Genomic DNA, 7,500 nt, shown 5'->3' with positions numbered 1-7,500 from the left:
TCCGGAACGCCGAGGCCGATTTCCTCCGGGTATGGCTCGTTGCGTGCGGCAGGAGGCGGCGCAGCGTACGGTACCGAGCACTCGGAGATGCGGTGCTGCCCGCCGGAGTGACAGCGAAAGGCTGCGCACCGCTTTCCGCCTGGTAACTCGGCGTCCGTGAGACCGACCGACTCCGCTTTAGCACCGGAGCTAGAGTGGGGCAAGGGGCACCGAAGGGTACCGGAACGATCACGTTCGCATACCGGGAAGTCGAGTGACGGGCCGCTGAAAGCGAGCAGGGTGCCACCGCTCGGGGCCCCGGTTTGTCCGTCCCACCCGGAGGCCCATATCTCCGGAAGGCACAGGCCGATTTCCTCCGGGTATGGCTCGTTGTGTGCGGCCGGACCAGGCGCAGCGGACGGTACCGAGCACTGGGAGGTGCGATGCTGCCCGCCGGAGTGACAGCGAAAGGCTGCGCACCGCTTTCCGCCTGCTAACTCGGCGTCCGTGAGACCGACCGACTCCGCTTTACCGCCGGAGCTAGAGTGGGGCAAGGGGCACGGTTTGAGTACCGGAAGGATGACGTTCGCACACCGGGAAGTCGACTAGCGGGCCGCCGAAAGCGAGCTCGGGGCCCCGGTTTGTCCGTCCCACCCGGAGGCCCATATCTCCGGAAGGCACAGGCCGATTTCCACCGGGTATGGCTCGTTGTGTGCGGCCGGACCAGGCGCAGCGGACGGTACCGAGCACTCGGAGGTCGGGCGCTGCCCGCCGGAGGTACAGCGAAAGGCTGCAAACCACTTTCCGCCGCCTCCCTCCGCGGGCGTGAGACCGACGGTCGTCGGGTTTAGTTCCGCGGCTAGAGCAGGACGAGGGGCAGCGAACGGTACCGGAACGAACCCGGTCGCACACCGGGAAGTCGAGTGCCGGGTCTCGAAACGGAGCCGGGTCGGCCCAGTTTAAAACGGAGAAGAGAGTGCTGCCCTCTGCGGGTGAAAACATGGAAGTACGTTGGTTAATGATTTCCAGTTCACCCCCGCTTGGTCAGGCCCACTCGGAGGCGGATAACTCCGGAACGCCGAGGCCGATTTCCTCCGGGTATGGCTCGTTGCGTGCGGCAGGAGGAGGCGCAGCGTTCGGTACCGAGCACTCGGAGGTGCGGTGCTGCCCGCCGGAGTGACAGCGAAAGGCTGCGCACCCCTTTCCGCCTGCTAACTCGGCGTCCGTGAGACCGACCGACTCCGCTTTAGCACCGGAGCTAGAGTGGGGCAAGGGGCACCGAAGGGTACCGGAACGATGACGTTCGCACACCGGGAAGTCGAGTGCCGGGCCGCCGAAAGCGAGCAGGGTGCCACCGCTCGGGGCCCCGGTTTGTCCGTCCCACCCGGAGGCCCATATCTCCGGAAGGCACAGGCCGATTTCCTCCGGGTATGGCTCGTTGTGTGCGGCCGGACCAGGCGCAGCGGACGGTACCGAGCACTCGGAGGTCGGGCGCTGCCCGCCGGAGGTACAGCGAAAGGCTGCAAACCACTTTCCGCCGCCTCCCTCCGCGGGCGTGAGACCGACGGTCGTCGGTTTAGTTCCGCGGCTAGAGCAGGACGAGGGGCAGCGAACGGTACCGGAACGAACCCGGTCGCACACCGGGAAGTCGAGTGCCGGGTCTCGAAACGGAGCCGGGTCGGCCCAGTTTAAAACGGAGAAGAGAGTGCTGCCCTCTGCGGGTGAAAACATGGAAGTACGTTGGTTAATGATTTCCAGTTCACCCCGCTTGGTCAGGCCCACTCGGAGGCGGATAACTCCGGAACGCCGAGGCCGATTTCCTCCGGGTATGGCTCGTTGCGTGCGGCAGGAGGAGGCGCAGCGTTCGGTACCGAGCACTCGGAGGTGCGGTGCTGCCCGCCGGAGTGACAGCGAAAGGCTGCGCACCCCTTTCCGCCTGCTAACTCGGCGTCCGTGAGACCGACCGACTCCGCTTTAGCACCGGAGCTAGAGTGGGGCAAGGGGCACCGAAGGGTACCGGAACGATGACGTTCGCACACCGGGAAGTCGAGTGCCGGGCCGCCGAAAGCGAGCAGGGTGCCACCGCTCGGGGCCCCGGTTTGTCCGTCCCACCCGGAGGCCCATATCTCCGGAAGGCACAGGCCGATTTCCTCCGGGTATGGCTCGTTGCGTGCGGCCGGACCAGGCGCAGCGGACGGTACCGAGCACTCGGAGGTCGGGCGCTGCCCGCCGGAGGTACAGCGAAAGGCTGCAAACCACTTTCCGCCGCCTCCCTCCGCGGGCGTGAGACCGACGGTCGTCGGGTTTGTTTCCGCGGCTAGAGCAGGACGAGGGGCAGCGAACGGTACCGGAAGGAACCCGGTCGCACACCGGGAAGTCGACTAGCGGGCCGCCGAAAGCGAGCACGGGGCCCCGGTTTGTCCGTCCCACCCGGAGGCCCATATCTCTGGAAGGCACAGGCCGATTTCCACCGGGTATGGCTCGTTGTGTGCGGCAGGACCAGGCGCAGCGGACGGTACCGAGCACTCGGAGGTCGGGCGCTGCCCGCCGGAGGTACAGCGAAAGGCTGCAAACCACTTTCCGCCACCTCCCTCCGCGGGCGTGAGACCGACGGTCGTCGGGTTTGTCTCCGCGGCTAGAGCAGGACGAGGGGCAGCGAACGGTACCGGAACGAACCCGGTCGCACACCGGGAAGTCGACCAGCGGGCCGCCGAAAGCGTGCTCGGGTCCCCGGTTTGTCTGTCCCACCCGGAGGCTGATATCTGAGGAAGTCCGAGGCCGATTTCCTCCGGCTAACTCGGCGGGCAATGTGTCCCCCCCCCACCATCTTCGGCTGATTACCGTGGCTGGACCGGATCAAGGAGCAACGGAACCGTGCCAGAACGACGTCGGTCGGACGGCGTGAACTGATAGTGCCGAGGCCGGAAACCGAGCCGGAAATGTGCACCGATTTATTGGTCCCACTCGCAGGCCCATATCTCCGGAAGGCCGAGGCCGATTTCCTCCGGGTATGGTTCGCTGCGTGCAGCCGGAAGGGGAGCAGCGGACGGCACTGAGCAGCCGGAGGTGCGGCGCTGCCCGCCGGAGCTGCAAGCGAAAGGCTGCGCACCGCTTTCCGCTGGCTAACTCGGCGGCCGTCAGGCCGACCGACTCCGCTTCAGCACGGGAGCTGGAGTCGGGCAAGGGGCACCGAAGGGTACCGGAAGGATCACGTTCGGACACCGGGAAGTCGAGTGCCGGGCCGCCGAAAGCGAGCTCGGGGCCCCGGTTTGTCCGTCCCACCCGGAGGCCCATATCTCGAGAAGGCACAGGCCGATTTCCTCCGGGTTTGGCTCGCTGCGTGCGGCCGGACGAGGCGCAGCGAACGGTACCGAGCACTCGGAGGTGCGGCGCTGCCCGCCGGAGGTACAGCGAAAGGCTGCAAACCGCTTTCCGCCTCCTCTCCCCTCGGGCGTGAGACCGACGGTCGTCTGGTTTGCTTCCGCGGCAAGAGCAGGACGAGGGGCACCGAGCGGTACCAGAACGAACCCGGTCGCACACCGGGATGTGGAGTGCCCGGCCCAAACCCGCTACCCCCCCCCCCCCCCCCCCCAACACCGAAAGCGAGCCCCGGTTTGTGGATTAAAAGTGAAGCGGCAAAGATTTGTAAAACAGCGTGAAATGATGAACCAGAAGCCCAAAGTAATGGTGGGAATAAAGTTCCAAAATGTGAAATGGTGAACCAGAAGTTGTGTGAACTGTTTAACCCAAAGTGGCAAAAATGGATTAAAAGGGGTGAAATGATCGACCGCAAAGCAGGGCAAGCATTAAACAAAAGCAGCAGCATTTTTTAAAAAGGGACAAATGGTTTACCAGAATCCCAAAAGAATGCTCAGAGACTTAAGTCCCAAAGGGGAAATGGTTAACCAGTAGCTGGGTGAACTGCTTAACCCAAAGTGGGAAAAAGGATAAAAAAGGGGTGAACTGATCAACCAGAAGTCGACAACAATGTGCGGCGATTAAGTCTGAAAGAGGGAAAGGTTGACCGGAAAGCAGGGAAATGATTAAACAAAAGCAGAAAATTCAGTAAAAAAGGGGCAAGTGGTGAACCAGAAGTTGGGTGAACTGCTTAACCAAAAGTGGGAAAGAGGATTAAAAGGGGAGAAATGTTGAACCAGATGTCGAAAACAATGCGCGGCGATGAAGTCTGAAAGAGGAAAAGGTTGACCGCAAAGCAGGGAAAGGATTAAACAGAAGCAGCAATATCTTTTAAAAAGGGACAAATGGTGAACCAGAATCCCAAAAGAATGCTCAGAGACTTAAGTCCCAAAGGGGCAAATGGTTAACCAGAAGCTGGGTGAACTGTTTAACCAAAAGTGGGAAAAAGGATTAAAATGTTGTGAAATGATTAACCAGAAGGCGAAAGCAAAGTGCGGCGGCGAAGTCCTAAAGGGGAAAAGGTTGACCATAAAGCAGGGAAATGATTAAACAAAAGCGGAAAAATTCAGTAAGAAGGGGCAAATGGTTAACCAGAAGTTGGGTGAACTGCTTAACCAAAAGTGGGAAAAAGGATTAAAAGGGGAGAAATGTTTAACCAGATGTCGAAAACAATGCGCGGCGATGAAGTCTGAAAGAGGAATAGGTCGACCGCAAAGCAGGGAAATGATTAAACAAAAGCAGAAAAATTCAGTAAAAAGGGGCAAATGGTGAACCAGAAGCTGGGTGAACTGCTTAACCAAAAGTGGGAAAAAGGATTAAAAGGGGAGAAATGTTGAACCAGATGTCGAAAACAAGGTGCGGCGATGAAGTCTGAAAGAGGAATAGGTCGACCGCAAAGCAGGGAAAGGTTTAATCAAAAGCAGCAATATCTTTTAAAAAGGGACAAATGGTGAACCAGAATCACAAAAGAATGCTCAGAGACTTAAGTCCCAAAGGGGAAATGGTTAACCAGTAGCTGGGTGAACTGTCCAACCCAAAGTGGGAAAAAGGATTAAAAGGGGTGAAATGATTAACCAGGAGGCTAAAGCAATGTGCCGCGGTGAAGTCCTAAAGGGGAAAAGGTTGACCAGAAAGCAGGGAAAGCATTAAACAAAAGCGGCAACATTTTTTAAAAGTGGCAAATGGTTAACCAGAATCCCAAAAGAATGCTCAGAGACTTAAGTCCCAAAGGGGAAATGGTGAACCAGAAGCTGGGTGAACTGGTGAACCAAAAGTGGGAAAAAGGATTAAAAGGGGAGAAATGATTAACCAGGAGGCTGAAGCAATGTGCCGCGGTGAAGTCCTAAAGGGTAAAAGGTTGACAAGAAAGCAGGGAAATGATTAAACCAAAGCGGAAAAATTCAGTATAATGGGGCAAATGGTTAACCAGAAGCTGGGTGAAATGGTTAACCAAAAGTGGCAAAAAAAGATTTAAAGGGGAAAAATGATTAACCAGAAGTCGACAACAATGCTCGGCGATGAAGTCTGAAAGGGGAAAAGGTTGACCAGAAAGCAGGGAAACGATTAAACAAAAGCGGCAACATTTTTTAAAAAGTGGCAAATGGTTAACCAGAATCCCAAAAGAATGCTCAGAGACTAAGTCCCAAAGGGGAAATGGTTAACCAGAAGCTGGGGGAAATGGTTAACCAAAAGTTGCAAAAATGATTAAAAGGGGTGAAATGATTAACCAGGAGGCTGAAGCAATGTGCCGCGGTGAAGTCCTAAAGGGGAAAAGGTTGACCACAAAGCAGGGAAAGCATTAAACAAAAGCGGCAACATTTTTTAAAAATTGGCAAATGATTAACCAGAATCCCAAAAGAATGCTCAGAGACTAAGTCCCAAAGGGGAAATGGTTAACCAGAAGCAGGGGGAAATGGTTAACCAAAAGTTGCAAAAATGATTAAAAGGGGTGAAATGATTAACCAGGAGGCTGAAGCAATGTGCCGCGGTGAAGTCCTAAAGGGGAAAAGGTTGACCACAAAGCAGGGAAAGCATTAAACAAAAGCGGCAACATTTTTAAAAAAGTGGCAAATGATTAACCAGAATCCCAAAGAATGCTCAGAGACTAAGTCCCAAAGGGGAAATGGTTAACCAGAAGCTGGGGGAAATGGTTAACCAAAAGTTGCAAAAATGATTAAAAGGGGTGAAATGATTAACCAGGAGGCTAAAGCAATGTGCCGCGGTGAAGTCTGAAAGAGGGAAAGGTTGACCAGAAAGCATTAAACAAAAGTGGCAACATTTTAAAATAATTGGCAAATGGTTAACCAGAATCCCAAAAGAATGCTCAGAGACTAAGTCCCAAAGGGGAAATGGTTAACCAGAAGCTGGGGGAAATGGTTAACCAAAAGTTGCAAAAATGATTAAAAGGGGTGAAATGATTAACCAGGAGGCTAAAGCAATGTGCCGCGGTGAAGTCCTAAAGGGGAAAAGGTTGACCAGAAAGCAGGGAAAGCATTAAACAAAAGCGGCAACATTTTTAAAAAGTGGCAAATGGTTAACCAGAATCCCAAAAGAATGCTCAGAGACCAAGTCCCAAAGGGGAAATGGTTAACCAGAAGCTGGGGGAAATGGTTAACCAAAAGTTGCAAAAATGATTAAAAGGGGTGAAATGATTAACCAGGAGGCTGAAGCAATGTGCCGCGGTGAAGTCTGAAAGAGGGAAAGGTTGACCAGAAAGCATTAAACAAAAGTGGCAACATTTTTTAAAAATTGGCAAATGGTTAACCAGAATCCCAAAGAATGCTCACAGACTAAGTCCCAAAGGGGAAATGGTTAACCAGAAGCTGGGTGAAATGGTTAACCAAAAGTTACAAAAATGATTAAAAGGGGTGAAATGATCAACCAGAAGTCGAAAACAATGTGCGGCGATGAAGTCCTAAGGTGGAAAAGTTACCCAGAAGGCAGGGAAATGATCAAACGAAAGCAGCCAAAAAATTATTAAAGAGGGGGAACTGATGAACCAAAAGATGAGAAACGGCCCGCAGAGACTAAGTCCAAAACGGGAACTGGTGAACCGGAAATGATTAACCAAAAACTAAGTCCGAAGAGGGAACTGGTAAACCAGAACTGAGTAACCCGATTTTTAAAATTAATTATAAATGGGGAAACGATTGAGCAAAAGGCGGAAATTAAGTCACAGGGACCAGGTCCGAAAGGGCAAGAGGTTACCCCGTAGGGGGCATTCGTCAACTCAATCTGAAAATTTTGGAGGCAAATCTGACCAAAATGCGGAAATCGGACCACACCGCGAGGGGCGCCATTCGACGGGGCAGGGGTAGACGCGTCGAACGGTGCCTGAAGGTCCCGGCTGCGACACGTGAGTCCGGAGATATGGCCAGTCAAAGTCTGATGGGAGGTACCGAAGCCGAAAAATCGAAACGCGTTTGCGGCGATTCGGTGTCAGAAAGTCGGTCACGAATTCAAATTCGTCCCGCTGATTCGCCAATTGCCAGCCGGTTCCGGGGGGATTGGCGGGGTACCTGCAGGATAGTAAGAGGTGGCATGTCGAGACTTAGCCTGTTTACCAGACTTGTGTCCAGCGCCTCCAGGTCTGCAGAGACCGAC

This window comes from Heptranchias perlo, unplaced genomic scaffold (assembly GCF_035084215.1).
Source record: "Heptranchias perlo isolate sHepPer1 unplaced genomic scaffold, sHepPer1.hap1 HAP1_SCAFFOLD_992, whole genome shotgun sequence".
In the NCBI taxonomy this organism is placed as follows: domain Eukaryota; kingdom Metazoa; phylum Chordata; class Chondrichthyes; order Hexanchiformes; family Hexanchidae; genus Heptranchias; species Heptranchias perlo.
Note: the sequence above shows the minus strand (reverse complement) of the source record.